Source organism: Cherax quadricarinatus, chromosome 22, assembly GCF_038502225.1.
Source record: "Cherax quadricarinatus isolate ZL_2023a chromosome 22, ASM3850222v1, whole genome shotgun sequence".
NCBI classification, from domain to species: Eukaryota; Metazoa; Arthropoda; class Malacostraca; order Decapoda; family Parastacidae; genus Cherax; species Cherax quadricarinatus.
This window is the reverse complement of record NC_091313.1, coordinates 13,264,236-13,278,342: the sequence shown is the minus strand read 5'-3', so window position 1 is coordinate 13,278,342 and position 14,107 is coordinate 13,264,236.

Here is a 14,107-nt window from a genome sequence, read left to right as displayed (position 1 = left end):
AAGTTAATGAGGAGAATTAAATCTGATGAGGACCAGGCAGGACTTCAAAGAGACCTGGACAGACTGGACACCTGGTCCAGCAAATGGCTTCTCGAATTTAATCCTGCCAAATGCAAAGTCATGAAGATAGGGGAAGGGCACAGAAGACCACAGACAGAGTATAGGCTAGGTGGCCAAAGACTGCAAACCTCACTCAAGGAGAAAGATCTTGGGGTGAGTATAACACCGAGCATGTCTCCGGAAGCACACATCAATCAGATAACTGCTGCAGCATATGGGCGCCTGGCAAACCTGAGAACAGCATTCCGACACCTTAGTAAGGAATCATTCAAGACACTGTACACCGTGTATGTCAGGCCCATACTGGAGTATGCAGCACCTGTTTGGAACCCGCACTTGATAAAGCACGTCAAGAAACTAGAGAAAGTACAAAGGTTTGCAACAAGGTTAGTTCCAGAGCTAAGGGGAATGTCCTATGAAGAAAGATTAAGGGAAATCGGCCTGACGACACTGGAGGACAGGAGGGTCAGGGGAGACATGATAACGACATATAAAATACTGCGTGGAATAGACAAGGTGGACAAGGACAGGATGTTCCAGGGAGGGGACACAGAAACAAGAGGCCACAATTGGAAGTTGAAGACACAAATGAGTCAGAGAGATAGTAGGAAGTATTTCTTCAGTCATAGAGTTGTAAGGCAGTGGAATAGCCTAGAAAATGACGTAGTGGAGGCAGGAACCATACACAGTTTTAAGACGAGGTTTGATAAAGCTCATGGAGCGGGGAGAGAGAGGGTCTAGTAGCAACCGGTGAAGAGGCGGGGCCAGGAGCTAGGACTCGACCCCTGCAACCACAAATAGGTGAGTACAAATAGGTGAGTACACACACACACACACACACACATACACACACACACACACACACACATACACACACACACACACACACACACACACACACACACATACACACACACACACACACACACACACACACACACACACATACACACACACACACACACACACACACACACACACACACATACACACACACACACACACACACACACACACACACACACACACACACACACACACACTCACAAAATATAAAGTGCAGCATTAATTATTAATACAGTTAAAGAATGGTGCGCCAGTATTAAAGATTTGAAGCCTATCAGAAAAAGCATTCTCCAGTTATGGCATGAAAACAATTTTATTTAAGAAAATTGGCAAAGTAAAACTAACATCCTAAAATCAGACTTAATGACTGTGTAATTTTCTCTCAGATAATTACACAGTCATTAAGTCTGCATCCGACCTGAAGATGGATTCTCGAGTTATCGCACAAAATTTCATAATTTCAAGTTTGCTATTTTACTAAACTGTTAAATAGAAACGTTTACAGGCAAAAAAAAAATAAATAAATAAAAAATAAATGTATTATTCTCTTCTTAATAAAGTCCTGCTGTTAAAAACTGATGCTATGAATTATCACAAGTGTTCAGAACAGGCAAACTTAGGATAAAGAATAATTGTAAACCGTTTTAACAAAATATCAAATTGGAGAAGATAAACTTCATCAACAATCCCGATATTGAAAGTTTAAAGCCGATCAGCAGAGGCATTCTCAAGTTATCTCATGTAAAGCAAAATTAAGAAAGATGGATGTGAAAGAGACGTGAAGGCAGCTGCACACGCCAGAAACTTGTGAACCTGACCTTAATTATAGTCCATCTTCTAAATTATAAATGTGATCGGAACACTGAAAAGAACACTGTTCCTCAGCTTATGTTAATGGACTCTACAGGAAAAGAACACTGTTCCTCAGCTTATGTTAAAGACTCTGCAGGAAAAGAACGCTGTTCCTCAGCTCATGTTAATGACTCCACAGGAAAAGAACACTGTTCCTCAGCTTATGTTAATAGACTCTACAGGAAAAGAACACTGTTCCTCAGCTTATGTTAATGACTCTGCAGGAAAAGAACACTGTTCCTCAGCTTATGTTAATGACTCTACAGGAAAAGAACACTGTTCCTCACCTTATGTTAATGACTCTACAGGAAAAGAACACTGCTCCTCAGCTTATGTTAATGGACTCTACAGGAAAAGAACACTGTTCCTCAGCTTATGTTAAAGACTCTGCAGGAAAAGAACGCTGTTCCTCAGCTCATGTTAATGACTCTGCAGGAAAAGAACACTGTTCCTCAGCTCATGTTAATGACTCTGCAGGAAAAGAACACTGTTCCTCAGCTCATGTTAATGACTCCACAGGAAAAGAACACTGTTCCTCAGCTTATGTTAATGACTCTGCAGGAAAAGAACACTGTTCCTCAGCTCATGTTAATGACTCCACAGGAAAAGAACACTGTTCTTCAGCTCATGTTAATGACTCCACAGGAAAAGAACACTGTTCCTCAGTTTATGTTAATGGACTCTACAGGAAAAGAACACTGTTCCTCAGCTTATGTTAAAGACTCTGCAGGAAAAGAACACTGTTCCTCAGCTTATGTTAATGGACTCTACAGGAAAAGAACACTGTTCCTCAGCTTATGTTAATGGACTCTACAGGAAAAGAACACTGTTCCTCAGCTTATGTTAATGGACTCCACAGGAAAAGAACACTGTTCCTCATCTTATGTTAAAGACTCTGCAGGAAAAGAACACTGTTCCTCAGCTTATGTTAATGGACTCTACAGGAAAAGAACACTGTTCCTCAGCTTATGTTAATGACTCTGCAGGAAAAGAACACTGTTCCTCAGCTCATGTTAATGACTCCACAGGAAAAGAACACTGTTCTTCAGCTCATGTTAATGACTCCACAGGAAAAGAACACTGTTCCTCAGTTTATGTTAATGGACTCTACAGGAAAAGAACACTGTTCCTCAGCTTATGTTAAAGACTCTGCAGGAAAAGAACACTGTTCCTCAGCTTATGTTAATGGACTCTACAGGAAAAGAACACTGTTCCTCAGCTTATGTTAATGGACTCTACAGGAAAAGAACACTGTTCCTCAGCTTATGTTAATGGACTCCACAGGAAAAGAACACTGTTCCTCATCTTATGTTAAAGACTCTGCAGGAAAAGAACACTGTTCCTCAGCTTATGTTAATGGACTCTACAGGAAAAGAACACTGTTCCTCAGCTTATGTTACAGACTCTGCAGGAAAAGAACACTGTTCCTCAGCTTATGTTAATGACTCTGCAGGAAAAGAACGCTGTTCCTCAGCTCATGTTAATGACTCTGCAGGAAAAGAACACTGTTCCTCAGCTTATGTTAAAGACTCTGCAGGAAAAGAACGCTGTTCCTCAGCTTATGTTAATGGACTCTACAGGAAAAGAACGCTGTTCCTAAGCTTATGTTAATGGACTCTACAGGAAAAGAACACTGTTCCTCAGCTTATGTTAAAGACTCTGGAGGAAAAGAACGCTGTTCCTCAGCTTATGTTAATGGACTCTACAGGAAAAGAACACTGTTCCTCAGCTTATGTTAATGGACTCTACAGGAAAAGAACACTGTTCCTCAGCTTATGTTAATGGACTCTACAGGAAAAGAACACTGTTCCTCAGCTTATGTTAATGACTCTGCAGGAAAAGAACACTGTTCCTCAGCTTATGTTAATGTACTCTACAGGAAAAGAACACTGTTCCTCAGCTCATGTTAATGAATCTGCAGGAAAAGAACACCGTTCCTCAGCTTATGTTAATGACTCTGCAGGAAAAGAACACTGTTCCTCACCTTATGTTAATGACTCTACAGGAAAAGAACACTGTTCCTCAGCTTACGTTAATGGACTCTACAGGAAAAGAACACTGTTCCTCACCTTATGTTAATGACTCTACAGGAAAAGAACACTGTTCCTCAGCTTATGTTAAAGACTCTGCAGGAAAAGAACGCTGTTCCTCAGCTTATATTAATGACTCTGCAGGAAAAGAACACAATTCCTCAGCTTATGTTAATGACTCTGCAGGAAAAGAACACAATTCCTCAGCTTATGTTAAAGACTCTGCAGGAAAAGAACACAATTCCTCAGCTTATGTTAATGACTCTACAGGAAAAGAACACTGTTCCTCAGCTTATGTTAATGACTCTACAGGAAAAGAACACTGTTCCTCAGCTTATGTTAATGACTCTACAGGAAAAGAACACTGTTCCTCAGCTTATGTTAATGACTGCTGGAAAAGAACACTGTTTCTCAGCTTATGTTAAAGACTCTGCAGGAAAAGAACACTGTTTCTCAGCTTATGTTAAAGACTCTGCAGGAAAAGAACACTGTTCCTCAGCTTATGTTAATGACTCTGCAGGAAAAGAACACTGTTCCTCAGCTTATGTTAATGACTCTGCAGGAAAAGAACACTGTTTCTCAGCTTATGTTAAAGACTCTGCAGGAAAAGAACACTGTTTCTCAGTTTATGTTAATGACTCTGCAGGAAAAGAACACTGTTCCTCAGCTTATGTTAATGACTCTGCAGGAAAAGAACACTGTTCCTCAGCTTATGTTAATGACTCTGCAGGAAAAGAACACTGTTTCTCAGCTTATGTTAATGACTCTGCAGGAAAAGAACACTGTTCCTCAGCTTATGTTAATGACTCTGCAGGAAAAGAACACTGTTTCTCAGCTTATGTTAATGACTCTGCAGGAAAAGAACACTGTTCCTCAGCTTATGTTAAAGACTCTGCAGGAAAAGAACACTGTTTCTCAGTTTATGTTAATGACTCTGCAGGAAAAGAACACTGTTCCTCAGCTTACGTTAATGACCAACGCTTAGGTTTTCAACTCAACAGAAAAGACATTCTCCAGTAATAGCATGGAAACCAGTTCGTTTATTAAAGGTATCAAATGAAACTTTGCACAGCTCAAAGTCAGTTCAAGCGTTTCTTTTAGTAAAACCATCGACTGTGAAAGTTTGAAGCTGATCAGAAGAAGTATTTGCCAGTTATTTCTCAGATTTCGATGAATCGAGGTTTATAAACTTAGGACATTAGGAAATTTGTTACCAAATTAAGTCTACTGTTAGTTAAGTTCAACTATTATTTCCGTATCGAATGATGGATCGTTGTTGGGTCGTAACGTACGTTGCCAGCGCTGACGAACCTGGGTTGGACAGTGCTAATATTATCTCAAATTTAATTAGCAAAAAATAGTTCAAAAGGTTAAAAAAATTGAAAATTCCAGCAGGTCTGGAGTCACCATCACATGGACATTCCAGCAGGTCTGGAGTCACCAGCACATAAACATTCCAGCAGATCTGGACTTACCAGCACATGAACATTCCACCAGGTCTGGAGTCACCAGCACATGAACATTCCAGCAAGTCTGGAGTCACCGGTAAATGAACATTCCAGTAGGTCTGGAGTCACCAGCACATGAACATTCCAGCAAGTCTGGAGTCACCAGTACATGAACATTCCAGCAGGTCTGGAGTCTCCAACACATGAACATTCCAGCAGGTCTGAACTTACCGGAACATGAACATTCCAGCAGGTCTGGAGTCACCAGCACATGAACATTCCAGCAAGTCTGGAGTCACCAGCACATGAACATTCCAGCAGGTCTTGAGTCACTAGCACATGAACATTCCAGCAGGCCTGGAGTCACCAACACATGAACATTCCAGCAGGTCTGGAGTTACCAGCACATGAACATTCAAGTAGTTCTGGAGTCACCAGCACATTAACATTCCAGTAGGTCTGGAGTCACCAGCACATGAACATTCCAGCAGGTCTTGAGTCACCAGCACATGAACATTCCAGCAGGCCTGGAGTCACCAACACATGAACATTCCAGCAGGTCTGAAGTCACCAGCACATGAACATTCCAGCAGGTCTGGAGTCACCAGCACATGAACATTCCAGCAAGTCTGGACTCACCAGAACATGAACATTCCAGCAGGTCTGGAGTCACCAGCACATGAACATTCCAGCAGGTCTGGAGTCACCAGCACATGAACATTCCAGCAGGTCTGGAGTCACCAGCACATGAACATTCCAGCAGTTCTGGAGTCACCAGCACATGAACATTGCAGCAGGTCTGGAGTCACCAGCACATGAACATTCCAGCAGGTCTGGAGTCACCAGCACATGAACATTCCAGCAGGTCTGGAGTCACCAGCACATGAACATTCAAGCAGGTCTGGAGTCACCAGCTCATGAACATTCCAGCAGGTCTGAAGTCACCAGCACATGAACATTCCAGCAGGTCTGGAGTCACCAGCACATGAACATTTCAGCAGTTCTGGAGTCACCTGCACATTAACATTCCAGCAGGTCAGGAGTCACCAGCACATGAACATTCCAGCAGGTCTGGAGTCACCAGCACATAAACATTCCAGCAGGTCTGGAGTCACCAGCACATGAACATTCCAGCAGGTCTGGAGTCACCAGCACATGAACATTCCAGCAGGTCTGGAGTCACCAACACATGAACATTCCAGCAGTTCTGGAGTCACCAGCACATGAACATTTCAGCAGGTCTGGAGTCACCAGCACATGAACATTCCAGCAGGTCTGGAGTCACCAGCACATGAACATTCCAGCAGTTCTGGAGTCACCAGCACATGAACATTCCAACAGTTTTGGAGTCACCAGCACATGAACATTCCAGCAGGTCTGGAGTCACCAGCACATGAACATTCCAGCAGGTCTGGAGTCACCAGCACATGAACATTCCAGCAGGTCTGGAGTCACCAGCACATGAACATTCCAGCAGGTCAGAAGTCACCAGCACATGAACATTCCAGCAGGTCTGGAGTTACCAGCACATGAACATTCAAGCAGTTCTGGAGTCACCAGCACATTAACATTCCAGTAGGTCTGGAGTCACCAGCACATGAACATTCCAGCAGGTCTGGAGTCACCAGCACATGAACATTCCAGCAGTTCTGGAGTCACCAGCACATGAACATTCCAGCAGGTCTGGAGTCACCAGCACATGAACATTCCAGCAGGTCTGGAGTCACCAGCACATGAACATTCCAGCAGGTCTGGAGTCACCAGCACATGAACATTCCAGCAGGTCTGAAGTCACCAGCACATGAACATTCCAGCAGGTCTGGAGTCACCAGCACATGAACATTTCAGCAGTTCTGGAGTCACCAGCACATTAACATTCCAGCAGGTCTGGAGTCACCAGCACATGAACATTCCAGCAGGTCTGGAGTCACCAGCACATAAACATTCCAGCAGGTCTGGAGTCACCAGCACATGAACATTCCAGCAGGTCTGGAGTCACCAGCACATGAACATTCCAGCAGGTCTGGAGTCACCAACACATGAACATTCCAGCAGTTCTGGAGTCACCAGCACATGAACATTTCAGCAGGTCTGGAGTCACCAGCACATGAACATTCCAGCAGGTCTGGAGTCACCAGCACATGAACATTCCAGCAGTTCTGGAGTCACCAGCACATGAACATTCCAACAGTTCTGGAGTCACCAGCACATGAACATTCCAGCAGGTCTGGAGTCACCAGCACATGAACATTCCAGCAGGTCTGGAGTCACCAGCACATGAACATTCCAGCAGGTCTGGAGTCACCAGCACATGAACATTCCAGCAGGTCAGAAGTCACCAGCACATGAACATTCCAGCAGGTCTGGAGTTACCAGCACATGAACATTCAAGCAGTTCTGGAGTCACCAGCACATTAACATTCCAGTAGGTCTGGAGTCACCAGCACATGAACATTCCAGCAGGTCTGGACTCACCAGCACATGAACATTCCAGCAGGTCTGAAGTCACCAGCACATAAACATTCCAGCAGGTCTGGAGTCACCAGCACATGAACATTCCAGCAGGTCTGGAGTCACCAGCACTTAAACATTCCAGCAGGTCTGAAGTCACCAGCACATAAACATTACAGCATGTCTGAAGTCACCAGCACATAAACATTCCAGCAGGTCTGAAGTCACCAGCACATAAACATTCCAGCATGTCTGAAGTCACCAGCACATGAACATTCCAGCAGGTCTGGTGTCACCAGCACATGAACATTCCAGCAAGTCTGGACTCACCAGCACATGAACATTCCAGCAGGTCTGGAGTCACCAGCACATGAACATTCCAGCAGGTCTGGAGTCACCAGCACATGAACATTCCAGCAGGTCTGGAGTCACCAGCACATGAACATTCCAGCAGGTCTGGAGTCACCAGCACATGAACATTCCAGCAGTTCTGGAGTCACCAGCACATGAACATTCCAGCAGGTCTGGAGTCACCAGCACATGAATATTCAAGCAGGTCTGGAGTCACCAGCACATGAACATCCAGCAGTTCTGGAGTCGCCAGCACATGAACATTCCAGCAGGCCTGGAATCACCAGCACATGAACATTCAAGAAGGTCTGAAGTCACCAGCACATGAACATTCCAGCAGGTCTGGAGTCACCAGCACATGAACATTCCAGCAGTTCTGGAGTCACCAGCACATTAACATTCCAGCAGGTCTGGAGTCACCAGCACATAAACATTCCAGCAGGTCCGGAGTCACCAGCACATGAACATTCCAGCAGCTCTGGAGTCACCAGCACATGAACATTCCAGCAGTTCTGAAGTCACCAACACATGAACATTCCAGCAGGTCTGGAGTCACCTGCACTTGAACATTATAGCAGGTCTGAAGTCACCAGCACATGAACATTCCAGCAGGTCTGAAGTCACCAGCACATGAACATTCCAGCAGGTCTGGAGTCACCAGCACTTAAACATTCCAGCAGGTCTGAAGTCACCAGCACATAAACATTCCAGCAGGTCTGAAGTCACAAGCACATAAACATTCCACCATGTCTTAAGTCACCAGCACATAAACATTCCAGCAGGTCTGAAGTCACCAGCACATAAACATTCCAGCAGGTCTGAAGTCACCAGCACATAAACATTCCAGCTGGTCTGAAGTCACCAGCACATGAATATTCCAGCAGGTCTTGAGTCACCAGCACATGAACATTCCAGCAGGTCTGAAGTCACCAGCACATGAACATTCCAGCAGGTCTGGAGTCACCAGCACATGAACATTTCAGCAGTTCTGGAGTCACCAGCACATGAACATTCCAGCAGGTCTGGAGTCACCAGTACATGAACATTCCAGCAGGTCTGAAGTCACCAGCACATGAACATTCCAGCAGGTCTGGAGTCACCAGCACATGAACATTCCAGCAGGTCTGAAGTCACCAGCACATGAACATTCCAGCAGGTCTGAAGTCACCAGCACATGAACATTCCAGCAGGTCTGGAGTCACCAGCACATAAACATTCCAGCAGGTCCGGAGTCACCAGCACATGAACATTCCAGCAGCTCTGGAGTCACCAGCACATGAACATTCCAGCAGTTCTGAAGTCACCAACACATGAACATTCCAGCAGGTCTGGAGTCACCTGCACTTGAACATTCCAGCAGGTCTGAAGTCACCAGCACATGAACATTCCAGCAGGTCTGAAGTCACCAGCACATGAACATTCCAGCAGGTCTGGAGTCACCAGCACTTAAACATTCCAGCAGGTCTGAAGTCACCAGCACATAAACATTCCAGCAGGTCTGAAGTCACAAGCACATAAACATTCCACCATGTCTTAAGTCACCAGCACATAAACATTCCAGCAGGTCTGAAGTCACCAGCACATAAACATTCCAGCAGGTCTGGAGTCACCAGCACATAAACATTCCAGCTGGTCTGAAGTCACCAGCACATGAATATTCCAGCAGGTCTTGAGTCACCAGCACATGAACATTCCAGCAGGTCTGAAGTCACCAGCACATGAACATTCCAGCAGGTCTGGAGTCACCAGCACATGAACATTTCAGCAGTTCTGGAGTCACCAGCACATGAACATTCCAGCAGGTCTGGAGTCACCAGTACATGAACATTCCAGCAGGTCTGAAGTCACCAGCACATGAACATTCCAGCAGGTCTGGAGTCACCAGCACATGAACATTCCAGCAGGTCTGAAGTCACCAGCACATGAACATTCCAGCAGGTCTGAAGTCACCAGCACATGAACATTCCAGCAGATCTGGAGTTACCAGCACATGAACATTCCAGCAGGTCTGAAGTCACCAGCACATGAACATTCCAGCAGGTCTGAAGTCACCAGCACATGAACATTCCAGCAGGTCTGGAGTCGCCAGCACATGAACATTCCAGCAGGTCTGAAGTCACCAGCACATGAACATTCCAGCAGGTCTGGAGTCACCAGCACATGAACATTCCAGCAGGTCTGGAGTCACCAGCACATGAACATTCCAGCAGTTCTGGAGCACCAGCACATGAACATTCCAACAGGTCTGGAGTCACCAGCACATGAACATTCCAGCAGGTCTGGAGTCACCAGCACATGAACATTCCAGCAGGTCTGAAGTCACCAGCACATGAACATTCCAGCAGGTCTGGAGTCACCAGCACATGAACATTCCAGCAGGTCTGGAGTCACCTGCACATGAACATTCCAGCAGGTCTGGAGTCACCAGCACATGAACATTCCAGCAGGTCTGGAGTCACCAGCACATGAACATTCCAGCAGGTCTGGAGTCACCAGCACATGAACATTCCAGCAGGTCTGGAGTCACCAGCACATGAACATTCCAGCAGGTCTGGAGTCACCAGCACATGAACATTCCAGCAGGTCTGAGTCACCAGTCACCAGCACATGAACATTCCAGCAGGTCTGGAGCATGAACATTCCAGCAGGTCTGGAGTCACCAGCACATGAACATTCCAGCAGGTCTGGAGTCACCAGCACATGAACATGGAGTCACCAGCACATGAACATTCCAGGTCTGGAGTCACCAGCACATGAACATTCCAGCAGGTCTGGAGTCACCAGCACATGAACATTCCAGCAGGTCTGGAGTCACCAGCACATGAACATTCCAGCAGGTCTGGAGTCACCAGCACATGAACATTCCAGCAGGTCTGGAGTCACCAGCACATGAACATTCCAGCAGGTCTGGAGTCACCAGCACATGAACATTCCAGCAGGTCTGGAGTCACCAGCACATGAACATTGCAGCACGTCTGGAGTCACCAGCACATGAACATTCCAGCAGGTCTGGAGTCACCAGCACATGAACATTCCAGCAGGTCTGGAGTCACCAGCACATGAACATTCCAGCAGGTCTGGAGTCACCAGCACATGAACATTCCAGCAGGTCTGGAGTCACCAGCACATGAACATTCCAGCAGGTCTGGAATCACCAGCACATGAACATTCCATCAGGTCTGGAGTCACCAGCACATGAACATTCTGGAGTCACCAGCACATGAACATTCCAGCAGGTCTGGAGTCACCAGCACATGAACATTCCAGCAGGTCTGGAGTCACCAGCACATGAACATTCCAGCAGTCACCAGCACATGAACATTCCAGCAGGTCAGAGTCACCAGCACATGAACATTCCAGCAGGTCTGGAGTCACCAGCACATGAACATTCCAGCAGGTCATTCACCAGCACATGAACATTCCAGCAGTTCTGGAGTGAACATTCCAGCAGGTCTGGAGTCACCAGCACATGAACATTCCAGCAGGTCTGGAGTCACCAGCACATGAACATTCCAGCAGGTCTGGAGTCACCAGCACATGAACATTCCAGCAGGTCTGGAGTCACCAGCACATGAACATTCCAGCAGGTCTGGAGTCACCAGCACATGAACATTCAGCAGTCTGGAGTCACCAGTCATGGAGTCACCAGCACATGAACATTCCAGCAGGTCTGGAGTCACCAGCACATGAACATTCACAGCAGGTCTGGAGTCACCAGCACATGAACATTCCAGCAGGTCTGGAGTCACCAGCACATGAACATTCCAGCAGGTCTGGAGTCACCAGCACATGAACATTCCAGCAGGTCTGGAGTCACCAGCACATGAACATTCCAGCAGGTCTGGAGTCACCAGCACATGAACATTCCAGCAGGTCTGGAGTCACCAGCACATGAACATTCCAGCAGGTCTGGAGTCACCAGCACATGAACATTCCAGCAGGTCTGGAGTCACCAGCACATGAACATTCCAGCAGGTCTGGAGTCACCAGCACATGAACATTCCAGCAGTTCTGGAGTCACCAGCACATGAACATTCCAGCAGGTCTGGAGTCACCAGCACATGAACATTCCAGCAGGTCTGAAGTCACCAGCACATGAACATTCCAGCAGGTCTGAAGTCACCAGCACATGAACATTCCAGCAGGTCTGGAGTCACCAGCACATAAACATTCCAGCAGGTCTGAAGTCACCAGCACATAAACATTCCAGCAGGTCTGAAGTCACAAGCACATAAACATTCCACCATGTCTTAAGTCACCAGCACATAAACATTCCAGCAGGTCTGAAGTCACCAGCACATAAACATTCCAGCAGGTCTGGAGTCACCAGCACATAAACATTCCAGCAGGTCTGAAGTCACCAGCACATCAACATTCCAGCAGGTCTGGAGTCACCAGCACATGAACATTCCAGCAGGTCTGGAGTCACCAGCACATGAACATTCCAGCAGGTCTGGAGTCACCAGCACATGAACATTTCAGCAGGTCTGGAGTCACCAGCACATGAACATTCCAGCAGGTCTGGAGTCACCATCACATGAACATTCCAGCAGGTCTGGAGTCACCAGCACATGAACATTCCAGCAGGTCTGGAGTCACCAGCACATGAACATTCCAGCAGGTCTGGAGTCACCAGCACATGAACATTCCAGCAGGTCTGGAGTCACCAGCACATGAACATTCCAGCAGGTCTGGAGTCACCAGCACATGAACATTCCAGCAGGTCTGGAGTCACCAGCACATGAACATTCCAGCAGGTCTGGAGTCACCAGCACATGAACATTCCAGCAGGTCTGGAGTCACCAGCACATGAACATTCCAGCAGGTCTGGAGTCACCAGCACATGAACATTCCAGCAGGTCTGGAGTCACCAGCACATGAACATTCCAGCAGGTCTGGAGTCACCAGCACATGAACATTCCAGCAGGTCTGGAGTCACCAGCACATGAACATTCCAGCAGGTCTGGAGTCACCAGCACATGAACATTCCAGCAGGTCTGGAGTCACCAGCACATGAACATTCCAGTCACCAGGTCTGAACATTCCATCAGGTCTGAAGTCACCAGCACATGAACATTCCAGTAGGTCTGGAGTCACCAGCACAAGAACATTCCAGCAGGTCTGAAGACACCAGCACATGAACATTCCAGGAGGTCTAAAGTCACCAGCACATAAACATTCCACCATGTCTTAAGTCACCAGCACATAAACATTCCAGCAGGTCTGAAGTCACCAGCACATGAACATTCCAGCAGGTCTGGAGTCACCAGCACATGAACATTCCAGCAGGTCTGGAGTCACCAGCACATGAACATTCCAGCAGGTCTTGAGTCACCAGCACATGAACATTCCAGCAGGTCTGGAGTCACCAGCACATGAACATTCCAGCAGGTCTGGAGTCACCAGCACATGAACATTCCAGCAGGTCTGGAGTCACCAGCACATGAACATTCCAGCAGGTCTGGAGTCACCAGCACATGAACATTCCAGCAGGTCTGGAGTCACCAGCACATGAACATTCCAGCAGGTCTGGAGTCACCAGCACATGAACATTCCAGCAGGTCTGAAGTCACCAGCACATGAACATTCCAGCAGGTCTGAAGTCACCAGCACATGAACATTCCAGCAGGTCTGGAGTCACCAGCACATGAACATTCCAGCAGGTCTGGAGTCACCAGCACATGAACATTCCAGCAGGTCTGGAGTCACCAGCACATGAACATTCCAGCAGGTCTGGAGTCACCAGCACATGAACATTCCAGCAGGTCTGGAGTCAGGTCTGGAGTCACCAGCACATGAACATTCCAGCAGGTCTGGAGTCACCAGCACATGAACATTCCAGCAGGTCTGGAGTCACCAGCACATGAACATTCCAGCAGGTCTGGAGTCACCAGCACATGAACATTCCAGCAGGTCTGGAGTCACCAGCACATGAACATTCCAGCAGGTCTGGAGTCACCAGCACATGAACATTCCAGCAGGTCTGGAGTCACCAGCACATGAACATTCCAGCAGGTCTGGAGTCACCAGCACATGAACATTCCAGCAGGTCTGGAGTCACCAGCACAT